The sequence below is a fragment of the Mustela putorius genome, unplaced genomic scaffold (assembly GCF_011764305.1).
Source record: "Mustela putorius furo isolate JIRA1106 unplaced genomic scaffold, ASM1176430v1.1 tig00004035_pilon_pilon_pilon, whole genome shotgun sequence".
NCBI classification, from domain to species: domain Eukaryota; kingdom Metazoa; phylum Chordata; class Mammalia; order Carnivora; family Mustelidae; genus Mustela; species Mustela putorius.
This window is the reverse complement of record NW_025422171.1, coordinates 144,692-162,364: the sequence shown is the minus strand read 5'-3', so window position 1 is coordinate 162,364 and position 17,673 is coordinate 144,692.

The following is a 17,673-nucleotide window of genomic DNA, read 5'->3' as shown; positions in this document are numbered from 1 at the left end:
AGAGATTACTGCCTATGTTCTCCTCTAGGATTCTGATAAATTCCTGTCTCACGTTGAGGTCTTTTATCCATTATGACTTTATCTTTGTGTATGGTGTAAGAGGATGGTCGAGTTTCATTCTTCTACATAGAGCTGCCCAGTTTTCCCTGCACCGTTTATTGAAGAGACTGCCTTTTTTCCACTGTATATTTTTTCCTCCTTTCTTGAAGATTATTTGACCCTAGAGTTGATGGTACATATCTGAGCTCTCGACTGTGTTTCGCTGGTGTATGGCTCTGATTTTATGTCAGTCCCATGATGTCTTGGTGATCACAGCTTCATAGTAACCCTGGAAATCAGCCAACGTGATGCTCCCAGTTTTGTTTCTCTTTTCAGCAATTCTTACTAATATGGGGTCACTTCAGATTCCACACAAAATTTAGGTGTGTGTTTGTTCCAGCTCTTTGAATGATACCGGTGGAATTTTGATTGCAATGGCATTAAATGAATCAATTGCTTTAAGCATTATAGACATTTTCACAATGTTTATTCTTCTGATCCATGACAGTGCAATGGTTTTCCGTCTTTTTGGTTTTCTTGCATTTCTTTCATGAGTTTTCTCTAGTTCCTCGAGTACAAATCCTTTACCTCTTTGGTTTGGTTTATTCCCAGGTATCTTATGGTTTGGGTGTTGTGTAAATGGAATTGATTCTCTAATTTCCCTTTCTGTATTTTCATTGATAATGTAGAAGAAAGCCACTGATTTCTGTATTATGATTTTGTATCCTGCCACATTATTGAATTGATCTATGAGATCTGGTTGTTTGGGGGCGTATTCTTTAGGATTTCCATAACAATTATGTCATGTTTGAGGAGAGACAGTTTGACTTCTTGGTTGGCAATGGGATACCTTTTATTTCTCTTTGTTGTTTGATTGCTGTTGCTAGGACTTCACATCCTATGTTGAACAAGAGTGGTGAGAGTGGGCATCCTTGTCATGTTCCTGATTTCAAAGTCTATCATCTTTTACCCTTTGATGATGGTATTCACTGTGGGTTTTTCATAGAAACATTTTATGAAGTTGCCGAATATTCCCTCTATCCCTATATTTTGAAGTATTTTAGTCAGGAGCAGATGCTGGATTTTGTCAAATGCTTTTTCTTCACCAATTGAGAAGACCATGTGGTTATTCTCTCTTCACTTCTTAATTGAATCTATAACATTGCTTGATTTGTGAATGTCGAACCACCTTGCAACTCTGGGATAGATCCTACTCGGTCTTGGTGGAATGACTGTTTAATGTACTGGAGGTTGCTAGGAGCTAGAATCTTGTTGAGAAACTTAGCATCCATATTCATTAGTGATATTAGTTTGAAATTCTCCTTTTTGGTGAGGTCTTTGCCTGGTTTGTGGATCAGGGAAATGCTGGCTTCATAAAAATTTTCTGGACGTTCTCCTTCAGCTACAAATTTTGGAAAGAGCTTCAGGATAAGAGGTGTCAGTTCTTTCTTAAAGATTGGTAGAATTCGCTAGGGCATCTTTCAGGACGTGTGGTCTTGTCTTTTCAGAGGTTTTTGATCACTGCTTTAATTTCATTACTGGATAATGATCCATTCAGGTTGCACATTTCTTCCTGGTTCAATTTGGGGATTTTACAGTTTTCTAGGAATGCATCCATTTCACCTAGTTTGCTTAGCTTATTGGCATATATTGTTTTTTTTTCCCTATTTCTTTTCAGTGTAACCGTATTCATTGTTTTAGCACCACACCCAGTCCTCCATGAAATCCATGCCCTCTCTATTACCCACCACATGTTTCCCCAACCTTGCTCCCCCACTCTTTCAGAGCCCTTAGGTTCTTTTTCAGAGTCCATTGTCTCTCAGGGTTTCCCTCCCCTTCCAATTTCCCTCCACTCCCTTCTCCTCTCCATCTGCCCTTGTCCTCCATGCTATTTGTTACACTTCACACATAAATGAAACCATATGATAATTGTCACTCTGTGCTTGATTTATTTCACTCAGCAGAATCTCTTCCAGTCCCATCTACATTGCTACCAAAGTTGGGTATTCATTCTTTCTGAATGGAGGCATAATACTCCATAGTGTATATGGACCACATCTTCCTTATCCATTCTTCCGTTGAAGGGCATCTTGGTTCTTTCCACAGTTTGGCAACCGTGGCCATTGCTGCTCTAAACATTGGGTACAGATGGCCCTTCTTTTCACTCCATATGTATATTTTGGTTAAATACCTAGGAGTGTAATTGCAGTTTTATAGGGAATTTCTGTTTTTAATTTCTTGAGGAATCTCCACACTGTTCTCCAAAGAGGCTGCACCAACTTGCATTCCCACCCACAGGGTAAGAGAATCCCCCTTTCTCCACATCCTCTCCAACACATGTTGTTTGCCGTCTTGCTAATTTAGGCCATCCTAACTGGTGTAAGGTGACATCTTAATGTGTTTTTCATTTGAATCTCCCTGGTGACTAGTGATGATGAACATTTCTTCAGGCGTCTGATAGCCATTTGTATGTCTTCCTTGGAGAAGTGTCTGTTCATGTCTTCTGCCCATTTTTTTGATATGACTATCTGTTTTTTTCGTGTTGATTTTGAGGAGTTCTTCATAGATCCTGGATATCAACCTTTGGTCTGTCCTGTCATTTGCTAATATCTTATCGCATTCCATGGGTTGCCTCTTTGCTTTTTTGACGGTTTCCTAAGCAGTGTAGAAGCTTTTCAATTTGATGAAGTCCCCGAAGTTTATTTTGGGTTTTGTTTCCTTTGCCTTTGGAGATATATCTTGAAAGATGTCGCTTTGACTGATATCGAAGAGATTACTGCCTATGTTCTCCGCTAGGGTACTGGTGGATTCCTGTCTCACATTGAGGTCTTTTGCCGATTATTATTTCATCTTTGTTTATGGTGTAAGAGGATGGACGAGTTTCATTCTTCTACATAGACCTTCTCAGGTTCGCCGCAATATTTATTGAAGAGACTGTGTTTTTTTTCCACCGTATATTTTTTTCTTGCTTTCTTGAAGATATTTTGGCCATAGAGTTGACGGTCCATTCTGAGCTCTCTACTGTGTTCCACTGGTCTATAGGTCTGTTTTTATGCCCGTCCCATGCTGTCTTGGTGATCACAGATTCATAGTAACCCTTGAAATCAGACAACGTGGTGCTCCCAGTTTTGTTTCTCTTTTCAGCAATTCTTAGGAATGCGGGGTCTCTTCTGATTCCACACAAATTTTAGGCGTGTGTTTGTTCAGGCTCTTTGAAAGATACCAGTGGAATTTTGATTGCAATGTCATTAAATGGATCAATTGCTCTGAGCTGTATAAACATTTTAACAATGTTTATTCTTCTGATCCATGAGAATGCAATGGTTTTCTGTCTTTTTGGTTTTCTTGAATTTCTTTCATGAGTGTTCTCTAGTATCTCAAGTACAAATTCTTTAGCTCTTTGGTTTGGTTTATTCCCAGTTATCTTATGGTTTTGGTGCTGTAGTAAATGAAATTGATTCTCTAATTTCCCTTTCAGGATTTTCATTGATAATGTAGAAGAAAGCCACTGATTTCTGTACCATGATTTTCTGCTTCATATTTTGGAAAGAGCTTCAGGAGAAGAGGTGTTAGTTCTTTTCCTAAAGTTTGGTAGAATTCGATAGGGCATCCTTCAGGTCCTGGAGTCTTGTATTTTGGAGGTTTTTTTTTTTATCACTGCATTAAACTCGTTACTAAATAACGGTCTCTTCAGGCTGTACACATCTTTCTGGTTCAATTTTGGGATTTTACAGTTTTCTAGGAATGCATCCATTTCAACTAGGTTGCTTAGCTTATCACATATATTTTTTTTTCCAATTTCTTTTCAGTGTAACTTTATTCATTGTTTTAGCGCCACACCTAGTGTTCCATGCAATCTGTGCCCTCTCTTTTACCAGCCACGTGTTTCCCCAACCTCCCATCTCCACTCTTTCAAAGCTCTCAATTTCTTTTTCAGAGTCCATAGTCTCTCATGGTTTCCCTCCCCTTCCTATTTCTCTCCACTCCCTTTTCCCCTCCATTTTTTCTTGTCCTCCATGCTATTTGTTATACTCCACACAGAAGTGAAACCATATAATAATTGACTCTCTCTGCTTGATTTATTTCACTCAGCAGAATCTCTTCCAGTCCCGTCCATGTTGCTACCAAAGTTGAGTATTCATCCTTTCTGAATGGAGGCATAATACTCCATAGTGTATATGGACCTTCCTTATCTATTCTTCCGTTGAAGGGCATCTTGGTTCTTTCCACAGTTTGGAAACCGTGGCCATTGCTGCTCTAAACATTAGGTTACAGATGGCCCTTCTTTTCACTCCAACTGAATCTCTGGCGTAAATACCTAGGAGTGTAATTACATGGTTATAGGGAAGTTCTATTTTCAATTTCTTGAGGAATATCCACACTGTTCTCCAAAGAGGCTGCACCAACTTGCATTCCCACCAACAGTGTAAGAGGATTCCCCTTTCTCCACATGCTCTCCAACACATGTTGTTTCCTGTATTGTGGATTTTGGCTGTTCTTACTGGTGTCAGGTGCTATCTCAGGGTTTTAGTTTGCATCTTCCTAATGGCTAGTGATGGTGAGCATTTTTTCATGTGTCTGATAGCCATTTGTATGTCTTGTTTGGAGAAGTGTCTTTTCATATATTCTGCCCATTTTTTGATATGATTATCTGTATTGTGTGTGATGAGTTTGAGGTGTCTTTCTAGATCCTGGATATCAGCCTTTTGTCTGTTCTGTCATTTACAAATATCTACTCGAATTCCATGGGTTGCCTCTTTGTTTTGTTGACTGTTTCCTTTGTTGTTCAGATGCTTTGGATCTTGAGGAAGTCCATCTTCGCTTTTGTTTCCTTTGCCTTTGGAGACATATCTCGAAAGAAGTTGTTGTGGGCAATGTTGAAGAGGTTACTGAGTATGTTCTCCAAGATTCTGATAGATTCCTGCCTCATGTTGAGGTCTTTTATCCATTCTGAATTTCTCTTTGTGTATGGTGTCAGAGAATGGTCAAGTTTCATTCATTTACACATAGCTGTCCCCATTTTCATCACACCATTTATTGAAGAGACTGTCTGTTTTCTCTGTATATTTTTTTTCCTCCTTCGTTGGAAAATTATTTGACTGTAGACTTGTTGGTCCATATCTGAGCTCTCTACTCTGTTCCACTGGCCTATGGGTCTGTATTTAGGCCAGTCCCATGCTGTCTTGGTGATCACAGCTTTGTTGTAACCCTTGAAACCAGGCAACGTGATCCTCCCAGTTATGTTTTTCTTTTCGGCATTTCTTTAGTAATACTGGGTCTCTTCTGATTCCACACCAATTTTTGGCTTGCTTGTTTGCTCTAGCTCTTGAAAGATACCGGTGGAATTATGATCAGAAGGGCATTAAAAGGATAGATTTCTCTAGGCAGGACCCGATCCATGGGACAGCGCCAAGGAGGGGAGCAACGCGGGCCTAGTAGATGGAGGCGTTGAACCTCGCTGGATTGGCCTAGAAGTCCAAATCTGCAGGAACAGAGTCAATGAGGCTTTAGATCTACAGAGGCTTTTAGAGCTGCCTTAGAGTTCTGTGGTATGCTCGGCAGTACCGATTCACGTCACTGGACAGCGTGGTGAGTTCTGGTTCCCAGAGCTCAGTAGGGTACAATGCTGCTTGCCCCCAGCGGGGGCAGTGGTGAGCTGCCGTGGCCAACACACCAGAAGAGCTGACTGTGCAGCCTGCTGGTTCTGAGAGCAGTGGTGAGGGGCTGCAGGAAACGTGAGGTACGGCTGCTTTTTGTTTCTGCACAGAGTGTTGAGCTGAAGCCTCTGTTTCCCCATACTCAGGAATGGTGCTAAGAATTTCTGGAGTCAGGCCCCCACTCAGTCAGCACTGTGACCCGTTGCCCCACGTTGATGGGAATGTGCTGTCAGGATGGTTCAGGAGGGCCCTCCCGGTGGGGGACTGGAGATGGGGGAACCCAATTCAACCCATGGTGCCATTGGAACCAAGGGGTGGAGTGTCTGTTGGGAAGACTCTATTGCTTCTCCAAAAAGGGCAAGGGCATTGGCCGTCATGAGAAGGTAGTGGATGACCACTTAAGAAATAAGCATGTGTCTCTTCTTCTCCCAGAAATCAGAGCAGGTGTGTAGGCTTTAGGTGGGTGGTGTCTCCATATCCACACCTGACAACCCTTCTTTGTTCTGGCTCCACGAGACCTAAAGTCTGGAAATCAGCATCTGGATCCATCCTGCAGCTTGTCCCAGGACGTAGGCATTCAGAGAAAACAGCAGGCCAGTGGGGCACAGTGGCACATCCATGCCAACACAGGAGTTCAAAGTTCTCTTTCACCCCAAACATCCTGGGTCTTCTCTCACTTCCAGTGGAGCCAAAAAGTCCCACGAACATAGCTGTCAGCCATGGAGGTGGGTGCTAAGGTTCCTGAATTTCCTTGCAGGGAGCACCTGGCAGGGGATCTCATTTTCTCTGCTTCTTTCTGGCTGCCAGACGTATTTGGAACATCTTTTTCCTAGGCAATCCCTTGGATTCAAAAAGGAAGATGAGATGGACTTGGTGTGTGATTGGGACGTAGAATGCGTTCCTTTTCCGAACAAGGTTGATTCCATGGGTCCTAGGCTGTGGTGAATGGCCGGCATCTAGAGGGAGGTGGCTGTTTGTAGTCAGATAGAGGCTTGGAGGATGGATTCTCCTTTGTCCAACGGGATGGATCCTAATGGATTTGTCTTTTTTATCTTGAGTTTCTAGGAGGGCAGAGGGAACATTCGGAAGGATTCCAAGGAGGCTTGGAGGATTGAAAAGGGAAGGTGACTTTCTACTTTCACTCTGGACCCTCTAGAGAGTTGGCCATGGCATCCTTCTCTGTAGTAACATGGGTGGTGAAGTCAGAAGGGGGGTCTTTGGGAATAGAGGCATTCTGATGGCTTCCCAGGGCATGGCGTCAAGAACCCTGGAGTGATTTTCTGGGGCTGCTTTCCGGACGCTGTCTGAGTCACGTTATCCCCCAGGTTTTCTGTTTCCTCCTTAGAAAATTGCTGGCAGGGAAGATTCTGCATCAAAGGAACGCTCCTGCACTGTCAGTGGGCATGCGGGTTCTTGCAGCCCCTCTGGAAAAGAGCACGGTGGTTCCTCTGAATGCTAAAAACAGAACAACCCTAGGAAACAGCAGTTGCCCTCCTAAGAATTTCCCTCAAGGGCACAAAAATGCACAACCAATGGGGTACAAGCACCGTGATATGGACACCAGCATTATCAACCATAGTGAAAAGATGGAGGGCATCCCAATGTCCATTCGCTGATGAGCGATATATATATATATATATATATATGAATGTAGACATCTAATCTCCCACATATTCTCACTGGAATAGGAGCCAGGTTCAGAAAGAATGTAATCTTACCATTTGTGAGGATGTGGTTGGATCTAGAATGAATTTAGCTAAGCCATATCAATAAGAAATGACCAATAGCCTATCATTTGCTATCTATGGAATTTCAGAAAGAAAAGATGAACATAGTGGGGGGAGAACGAGAAGTCAGTGAGAAGAGACTCCAACATAGAGCACCAACCGAAGGTAGCTAGAGAGCAGGGGTGTGGAGGGGAAGGATTCAATGGGTGTTGGCTCTTAGGGAGGGCAGTCGTTGTGATGAGCTCTGGGTGTTTTGTGCAGGGGAGGAATCCTGAACTCCTACCCCTGAAGCATCGGAACGAACACTGCATGGAAAGGAATTGGAATGGAAGTGAAGGAGGGAAAGAAGAAGACCTTTTTTCTACTACATGAAGATGGAGGTAAAAATGGAGTGATTTTTCACTCTCTTGTTGTCTTGATGATCATTAGCAAACATACTGTGCTATGATCCACTAGATTCTGTTTGCATAAGGCACCCTCAGAAAGCTGCCAGGAAGTTCCAGATGTCAGAGCATGTCCATGTTCCATGGATATGTTCCTTGCAGTTCACCCAGGTACAAAGGTAATTGGAGAGAAAAAAGGAAGAAGAGGAAAGGAGGTATGAAACAGTCAAGAGGTAGCCTTCCCCCTTTGTCAAGGAAGCCTTGGGCCAATGTCCATCGAGAAGAAGGAGAGGGGAACCCAGAGTTTTTGGCAGGCAGGGGAGTTCCAGGTCTGCCTCGAGCTGACAGGGGTCCCTGAAGAGAGCTGAGGTAGGGGTGTTGCATATCCGAACTGCTGATCTGGATGTTGGATCCTCGAGGAGCCGAGAGGAGGATGGTGGTCAGGTGGAGCATCATGCTCCGGGGGGCAGCAGAATGAGGGTGAGGACTCATGGGGACAAGGCATTTTTCACTCACTCTGACGGCCTCGTGCAGCTTTGAACAGACTGGTGACCTGTTAGGTGGCTGTCGGACTCCTACGGTGTGACGTCCGGTTTCCCAGCTAGAGAGTTTGCGAGAGAGGCCCCTGTCGAAGGAGTCTTGAAAGCACGACTTCGAGTTAGTGTGATGGACATGGGGAATGGCTACACTGATCTGCCAGTGCCGAGAGGGCACCATTCGGGGTTGATTTCAGGAAATGGATCCTGCAGTGGGGCAGAATCTGGGTTTGTGGACAGGGAAAACAAAGAGGATAGAGGTGGTTTACAAGAGAGACCAGGCTGGTTCAGCTCCAACTGGGGATCAACATGGAGAGGACGCAAGTGTGAATTGGCCAGAATTAAAAGGCCCTGAGGACCGCCGTGACCCCAGTGGCCAAGGTAGCCTAAAAATCAGGGCAGTTGGCGTCCAAATGAGAAAAAGGGCCAATACACAAGGTCAGGGGAGCGTTCCTGGAGCACAGTTGAGGGATGGGTGGCAGCAGGTGGAGCAACACTGTCGATTCAGGTGAAGGGGTGGCCAAGGATGGGGCTGACCTCAGTGGGGGAGGCAGGTTTCTCTCACTCCGAGGCTTGTTTGAAGCCCTGAAAGGCACCGTTGGTGATCAAGATGCTGGGCCAGGCCCAGGGGGGCTGCCTTGCAGACGTGCGGCACCTGAAGTGAGTTCGCTGGGTGTTTTCCAGCCAAATCTCATGAGTGTTCTGCCCAAAAAGGGATCGGTTTGGGCAGAACGTTGTGAGAATTGGCTGGCGTAGGCCAGCCCTGCGGACCACCCTGCACCCCATGGCCCAGGCCCCTTTCTCTACCGGGGTGTGGGGCGACTGTACGGAAAACGCGCTGAGACAACGCGGCCTATCCGGGGATCTCAATGCAGTGGAGCATTCCCGGAGCAGAGTTGAGGGACGGGTGGCGGCTGGGCGTGCGCCTATGACTCTTCGGGCACCTGGTGCTCACAATGATGAGGCTGACCTAAGTTGGGGCATGCAGGCTTCTCTCTCTCCGAAACTTTTCTGAAGCGCCAAAAAGCACCGTTGGCGCCGGGGTGGGAGGGGGCGGCGTGGCTGCGGGACTCAGTGTTACCCAGATAAAGGCCCCGTGGGACACATCCTGGAAAGCAGCAGCCTGGTGAAGCAGGCGCGGGCCTGGCCCTTTGGGACTGCGCCAAGGAGGGGACCCCCGAAGGCGGAGGAGCAGGAGGCGTCAGCCTCGCCACAGCCTGCCTTGCGGAGGGCTTTCAGGCGAGGTTCGTGCGCGAATGCTCGCGATGCCGGACCAGGCCTGGGGGGACAGCTCTGCAGGCGTGCACCTTCCGAAGCGAGTTCGCCGGGCTTTTTCCGGCCAATTCTCACGAGCGTTCTGCCCAAACCAGGATCGGTTTGGGCAGAACGCTCGTGAGAATTGGCCAGCGTTGGGCAGTACTGCGGACCACCCTGCTCTCTGTGGCCCAGGGCCCTTTCTTGCCCAGGGCATGATGCGGCCGCCTGGAAAGCTCGCGGAAATGACGCAGCCCACCTGGGGGTGCCCGCGCAGGAGAGCGTACCCGGAGCAAAGTTGAAGGACGGGTGGTGGCCGGGCGTGCGCCTCCATCTTTTAGGCAGATGGGGCGCCCAGGATGGGGCTGACCTCATTTTGGGCACCCAGGTTTATCTCACTCTGAGGGTTGTCCAAAGCACTGAAAGGCACCGTTGGCGCCGTCGTGGTAGGGAGATGCGTGGTTGTTGGACTCAGGGTTCCCAATATGGAGGCCACGAGGGACAGGACCCCGGAAGCAGAAGGCTGGGGAAGCAGCCGAGGGTTCGAGCCCGGGCTTGGTGACGGGCCCGGCCCCATGTTATAGCGCCAGGGATGGGACACCTGCATGCCGAGGATCAGCAGGCATTGGCTTTGCCGCAGTCTGCCTCGCGGAGGGCTCCTTGGCGGGGTTCGGGAGCGAGCGCTCGCAGTGCCGGGTCAGGCCCAGGGGGCGTCCCTGCAGACGTGCAACGCCAAAATCGAGTTCGCAGGGCGTTTCCCCGCCAATTCTCACGAGCGTTCTGCCTAAACCAGGATCGGTTTGGGCAGAATGCGCGTGAGAACTGGCCGGAGTTGGCAGCCCTGGGGACCGCCCTGTTCTCCATGGCTGAGGGCCCTTTCTCTCCTGGGGCATGGGGCAGCAGCCCGGAAAAGGCACGGAAATGACAGGGCCCACGTGGAGCCTCCAGGCGCAGGGGAGCATTCCCGGAGCAGAGTTGAAGGACGGGTGGTAGCAGGCCATTCGCCTCCGTCTTTTCTGGCTGATGGGGCGCCCAAGGACGGTGCTGTCCTCAGTTGGGTCATGAAGGTTTCTCTCGCTCCGAGGCTTGTCCAAAGCGCCGAAATGCACCGTTGGCGCCATGTTGGGAGGGAAAGGCGTGGCCGCGGGACACAGGGTTCCCCAGATGGAGGCTCCGAGGGACAGGACCCCAGAAGAGGACGTCAGGGAAGCAGGCGAAATTTCGAGCTTGAGTCTCAGGGCAGCCCTGGCCCCATGGGACAGCACCCAGGAGGGGACCCCCGCATGCTAAGGAGCAGGAGGCCTCGGCCTCGCCACAGCCTGCCTTGCAGAGGGCTTCCTGGCAAGGTTCCTGCGCGATTGCTCTCAATGCCATGCCAGGCCCTGGGGGCGTCTGTGCAGACGTGCGGCACCCGATGCGAGTTTGCCGGCCAATTCTCACAAGCGTTCTGCCCAAACCGGGATTGGTGTGGGCAGAACGCTCCTGAGAATTGGCCGGCGTTGGGCAGCCCTGCGAACGCCCTGCTCTCCGTGGCCCAGGGCCCTTTTCACCCGGGGCAAGGGGCAGCCGCCCGGAAATCGCGCGGAATCGTCACGGCCCACGCGGAGGCCCCGGCGCAGGGGAGCGTTCTCGGAGCAGAGTTGAAGGACGGGTGGCGTCCGGGCTTACGCCTCCGTCTTTAGGGCGGATGGGGCGCCCAAGGATGGGGCTGTCCTCAGTTGGGGCATCAGGTTTCGCTCGCTGGAGGCTTGTCTGAAGTGCCGAAAGGCACCGTTGATGCCGGTGTGAAAGGGGGAGGCGTGGCTGCGGGACTCAGGTTCCCCAGATGGAGGCACCGAGGGACAGGACCCCGGAAGCGGACGGCTGGGGAAGCAGGTGAAATTTCAAGCCTGGGCTTCATGGTAGGCCCCATGGGACAGCACCAGGGAGGAAACCCCCAGGCCGAGGAGCAGGAGGCGGCGGCCTCGCCACAGCCTGCCTCACGGAGGGCTTCCTGTAGAGGTTCGTGCTCGAGCGCTCACGAGGCCAGGCCAGCCCCGGGAGGGCGGACATGCAGATGTGCGATGCCCAAAGCGAGTTCGCCAGGTGTTTTCCGGCCAATTCCCATGAGCGTTCTGCCCAAACCAGGATCGGTTTGGGTAGAAAGGTCATGAGAATTGGCCGGCACTGAGCAGCCCGTTGGACCTCCCTGCTCTCCGTGGCCCAGGGCCCTTTCTCGCCAGAGCTTGCTGCGGCCGCCCAGAAAACGCGTGGAAACGCCGCGGCCCACCTGGGGTCGCCTGCGCAGGGGAGCGTTCCCAGAGCAGAGTTGAAGGACGGGTGGTGGCGGGGCATGCGCCTCTGTCTTTCGGGCAGATGGGGCGCCCAAGGATGGGGCTGACCTCATTGTGGGCATGCAGGTTTATCTCGCTCTGAGGGTTGTCCGAAGTGCCGAAAGGCACTGTTTGCGCCGGCGTGGTAGGGAGATGCGTGCCCGCTTGAATCCAGGTTCCTGATATGGAACTCCCACTGGTAGTGTTAGAGAGTTCCCCTTTCATCAAACTCTCGCTAGCTTTGTTTTCCCTGTCTTGACAATTTTAGCCATGCCAGCTGTTGCAAGGTGGTATCTCACTGTGGTTTTGATTTGTATTTTCCTGATGGCTATTGCTGTGGAGCACTTTTTCTTGTGTCTCTTGGTCACTTTCATGTCCTCTTGGTAGAAAGGTATGTTCATGTTTTCACCTATGTCTTTAGCTAGGTTAGGGGTAGTCCCAGGATCATGGAAGGTGTGATCTGCTTAGGTGTGGAGACCTTCAGAGATCTATGAATTGAGGGCTAGAGATAAGGAGAGTATCAGGCTCATGCTCTGTGTTCAGTCTAGTATGAAAATATAAATAAGCAGGGATTAGTTCAATATGTCATTCAGATTTCTCCTCTCTAAATCCTTTCTGCAGTTCTAAAGGGCATGATTTCTGACTTTGTTGTAGGATGAGCCTGTGCTTTTCTCAGGGTCCCAATTCCTTGGGGATTTGGAGCCAGGCCTCTGGGTGTGTTCCTTTAAGAAGCCAACCTAGGGTTAGGATTAGGGCTTAGGATCATGGCAGGTTCAACCTTCCATCTGTGTGGCAAGACTCCGTGAGGGCTGAGTTGAGAGTGTGGTTTGTGTCCCGTGGGCCATGGAATATGGGGGTGGCCTCAGGTGGTCATGCATATTTCTCCTGCTCTGAATCATTTCCAGAGTTCCTAATGCCATGGTTTCCTTCTGGATGGCAGGCGGGGTCCTCTAAAATTGTTCAGGTGTCCCCAGTCCCTGGGACTGAGGAGTCAGCCAGGTCTCTCGGAAAATACCCCTTGGAGGCCAGCTGAAGGTCAGGGTTGCAGTCAGGATTTAGGGTCATGGGTTAGGGTTAGGGTTTAGGGGTTTTCTAGAGTTAATTTATTTGCCTTTAACACAAGATGTCCACACTTAAATAAGATATTTTCTGAGAATATTTTACAGTGCATAAGTTTAGCATGGAATCCAAATAATTATGGAGAAGAACAAAATGTTCCAAAGCAACACTTAGGACATTATTATTTGACATTTATGTTTTATCTTCAAAATCATTAAAAATTGAATTGCTCTGTGACTCTTTTCACAGATGAATTTGCTGGCCCTGTCTTTCCAGTCTTGGCTAAAAGCATCTTCTCAGTGGGCTTCCTTAATGGGTGTCTCTGAGTAGAATGGTTCTCTTAGCCCTTAGCATGCATTCCTTCCTATTGTTGATTTACTGATTATATCCTACACTCATTGCAAGCTCCCAGGTGGGACTAGAGCTATACATTTGCACTAAGTAGATACTCCATAAATACTTATTATTCAACAAGTATGGTTTTCTTTTTAATCAAAAATATCCATGTTTTATCAATGATTTTTTTTATCATATCAGAATATATTTGGAGAAAGCTACTGCTCCATGACTATACATCTGTGCAGGCGGTGGCTTCTTTATGTCCTGTGTCATGCTTCCCCCGAGCTGGCCAGGATGCTCATGATCCATGTATGAAGCTCAACTTCAAACCTTAGGGGTGAGTTCTGTGAAGCCGCTAGAGGCATTTGGGGGGCTTACACTTCTGAACACCACATATCATGCAGGGCCAGATGGAACATGAGCAGCCCTTCTTTCCCTAGCTTTTCCATTTTCCTCCACCCTCTGTCAGCCTATGGCTTTCCCACCAACCGTATCTTTGCAGACAAACTCTGAGATGGCCTATGGCTTGGGACTCCATTGACATCACAGAGTCTCATTAGAACGCATTAGAATTAGTGTCAGAGGTTTCTGTGGCCCTTACATGACCCTTTATCCCAGAACAGGCCTCATGAAGAGTCCCATGAGAGTCAGAGAGTCCAGAAAAGATCAATGGCTGATTGCAGCCCTAGCTGAAGCCGCTCTGGGGGATCCTGCTGGAGGCCATCTCCAGGCTAAGTCAGGCTCTTACACTGATTTCCAATATGACATAGGAGAGTCATTTTATTGGAGTTTGAGGATCATCAGGTTTTTTTAAGTTTTAATTTACAGAGATCAAGACAGAGAAAGCACAGGCAGACAGAAAGGCAGGCAGAGGCAGAGGAAGGAACAGGCAGAAAGGCAGGCAGAGGCAGAGGAAGGAACAGGCTCCCTGCCGGGCAAGGAGCCCAATGTGGGACTTGATGCCTGGTGCTGGGAACATGACCTAAGACGATGGCAGCCATTTACCCAACTGAGCCACCTAGGCATCCCGAGGCTCATCATTTCTAAAATGAGGAAATGTTTTTAGATGAATTGATTCATGCAAGATGATGGAATGAATTCCTAGGAAGTTCTGGTCAGTCTCCAAAGTAGATTCTATTTCAGGAGTTCCAACTCCCATCATCCCTGCTTCTATTGAGTTCCCCCTTTTTAATTAATTAATTAATTAATTGACAGACAGAAATCACACGTAGGCAGAGAGGCAGGCAGAGAGAGAGAGGGGAAGCAGGCTCCCCGCTGAGCAGAGAGCCTGATGTGGGGCTCAATCCCAGGACCTTGGGATCATGACCAGAGCTGAAGGCAGAGGCTTTAACCCACTGAGCCACCCAGGTGCCCGAGTTCCCCCTTTTGACACAATGGCTACTCCATGGAAATTCCCCAGGGTGGCACTGGACTAACAAATGTCTTCAGGGCGTGCCCCCATGCCATCAAAAGTGGCTGAGAGGCCATGAGTCATTCTGATCCCAAACCCAGGTTTTGGCTGTGCTGCCTTACTTGCCCAACAACAGCAGTGCTTGTGTCGGCTTAGTGAGGACCTCACCCAGGACACTAGCCCCATGACACTGTGAGGGCACTGGGAGTCCACAGTTCAGTCATACAAAGTAACAAGTGATTCTGCATCAGAGTAGATGATGCAAGGGTTAGTTTTAGAGCAACCATGACAAAGAAAGATTTAAATGACAGAATAGAAAGTAATTCAACGTACTCTGTATTATGGCCGTGATGGGAAAAATGAACGATGGGGTCAAAAAGGGGAATGGGAGTTCCAAGAAGCAGACTGGAGTCGTCCTGGGGTAGGGGGTGTCTTGTGGAGGAAGGTATCAGGAGGCTTGTCACAGGTTCCAACAGTGCAGCATCAGGGTGTGCGCTGGGCCTGCCCCACAACCCCCAGGGGCACTGGGGGCGGTCTAGCTCCAGAGAATCTACAGAAATTCAAGTTGGCCTGCTCAGAGCCTTCCTGGTTTGTCTTCTGGGTTCCTGGATGTGGCTCTTTCACTGCTTTTGGAGGCTGTTGATTGTCCTTTATTTTCCTCTGAGCTGAACTCTTTTGTGTGGATTCAGTGCTGTGAGCAGACGCCCATTTTTCCTGCAACGAAGTGGAGTAGAAGTCATGCTTGTTTTCTAGGTAGACCTGAAGATATTCAACAGTAATAGCCTTTTCCCAGGTACCTGGGCCATCCTCTGTTCACCAACTCTTGAGATGTTAGAAAACATCTTTTATTCTGAACAGGTTGAAATAATTCATTTGGTTTTAAAAACTTCAGCCTAGTCACACTTTTCTTAATCTCTGCCATGATCTGTAAACATTGAATGAACAAGGTTTGACAGGATGAAGGAAGCATGGGCTTTGCAGTGGGGTTTGGGGCACCTGTTGACTCCCTGTTGCCCCCGTGTGGCCACTCTCCAGATAGCACGCGGCCGAATGTACCAGCTTCCAGGGAGAAGACAAGAGGGTTGGTCCCTGAATTCCTTTGCTCCTAAGAACCATCCTCTAAAATTTGGGAGCAATATTCGAAAGTGAGTATATTTTAACTAGAGATGAGGGTTAGGATCAGGGTCAAGTTGCATACATTATGTGTGGACAGATTTCTGTGGGTCAATCTTAGCTGCCAAAGGGGTTTTCTAAAAAATAGAGTGGGAGAGGATAGAGTCACCAAAGTACTGACCACATTCCTTGTCCCCGGAAATAGGTCACTAAACATAAATATTGTTTCATCTTAGCTGAGGACCAGGAGCTGGTGCTATACAGGTCCTCAGCAGGTAGCATCTTGGCCAGCTGGTCATCTACCCACAACACCCACACACAGCTCAGCCCATCCTCTGCTCTGCTCAAGGGCAGCAAACAGATGGACCGGGTGCAGGTGGGACTCCCTCTGGGCAGGCATGGCTTGCTTCCAACAAGTAGGGAAGTGGGCCAGTTCACATGCACAAGATGTGTATTCTTTTGGTTCCTTGCTCTCTGCCCATCATGCTGGTCCTGAAGCTTTAGCTCCTGGGAGAACTTGGGTTTTCAGATTTCTGTTGACATTTCGAAGTATAGATCTATGTTGCCTTTGTTCCCTGTGCTAGTGTCGGAGATGAAGGTGGGAAAAGTCATCCTATTCTGAAAGCAGAGTATGAAATATCCAGTGTGCTCTGCCCCCCACACCTCAGGCTTGAAAGACACAGCCAACTACATACTTCACATTCTATGTGATCAGCTTTAGGGTCTCCCAGATGCATGTGACATGGAGTTGTACTGAAAGAAATCTCGTTCCCGAAATTTTGCCTTGCAGAAGACAGTTTAGGGATACTGCCCCTCACCTGTGCTCTCATTTCCAGTCTGGCCAATGCCTAGTCACACTGACACGTGTAGCCACACAAGGGCACAGCTACCACATCCTCCTGGAGCACTCCCGGTCGCCCTGCCCCCCCGTTATGGCCAGCCCTGCACACCCCCAGTCCTCCTGAGTGTCCCCTGTCATGGCATGTGTCACACAAGGTTGTCAGTTTTTGTCTCTCTCTGTCTGTCCTTCCTGCTTGGAGTAGATCTGTCTCCCAGATGCCTGGCTGGATGGCAGGCCCATGAATGGTTTCAGGATCTTCTGTCCTGGAAGAGCAGGTGTCCTTCAAAATCTGGATGGACAGGGGGAGTCACTGTTCCTCTGTGTGAGTGCCCCCAGCCTCAGAGGGATCTAGTGTCCAGGACAAGGGATTTGGGAATCCTCTGAGATGAAGTTTGTTCTGTGAAGGTGACTTCCTTCCGAGATCATTATGGAACCACATGGAAGGCCATTCCAGAGGAAGAAAGAATGTTGCTGTATTGTATTCTTCTTGCACACTGTGGCTACCAGAGAGGAAACACATGCTCACCCACACAAGTTCACACTTTTACCTGCGTTTCACTACCATGGAAACAACAGTGAATTCCCGTTGGGCTGGAGACCTGTAGACGTGACATTCCAGGTGTAAAAAGAGGAGGATGGAGATGCCATTCTGGCTAAAGGGATGGAAGTCCTTACCTCTGTGGGTGAATCAATTAGATTTGACCCAGAAGGCGCTACATTCTACTCAAAGAAGGACATGATCCTAGAATATTTGGGACCAGGGATAGGCACAAACTTTTGTATAAAGTCTTCTGTAAAAATTTTCTGTTAGGTGTTGCAATCCATGTGGTGTCTCTGATAATGACTCCACTCTTGCATTGTGGCTTGAAAGCAACCACAGACCATCCATAACTCATGTTCCAGCCACACTTGATTGAGAGAATACAGGGGGAGTTTCCTTTGGTCCATGGGTGGTCATTTCTCACACCCCAGATTTGCAATATGATGGATGATGGGGGAGAG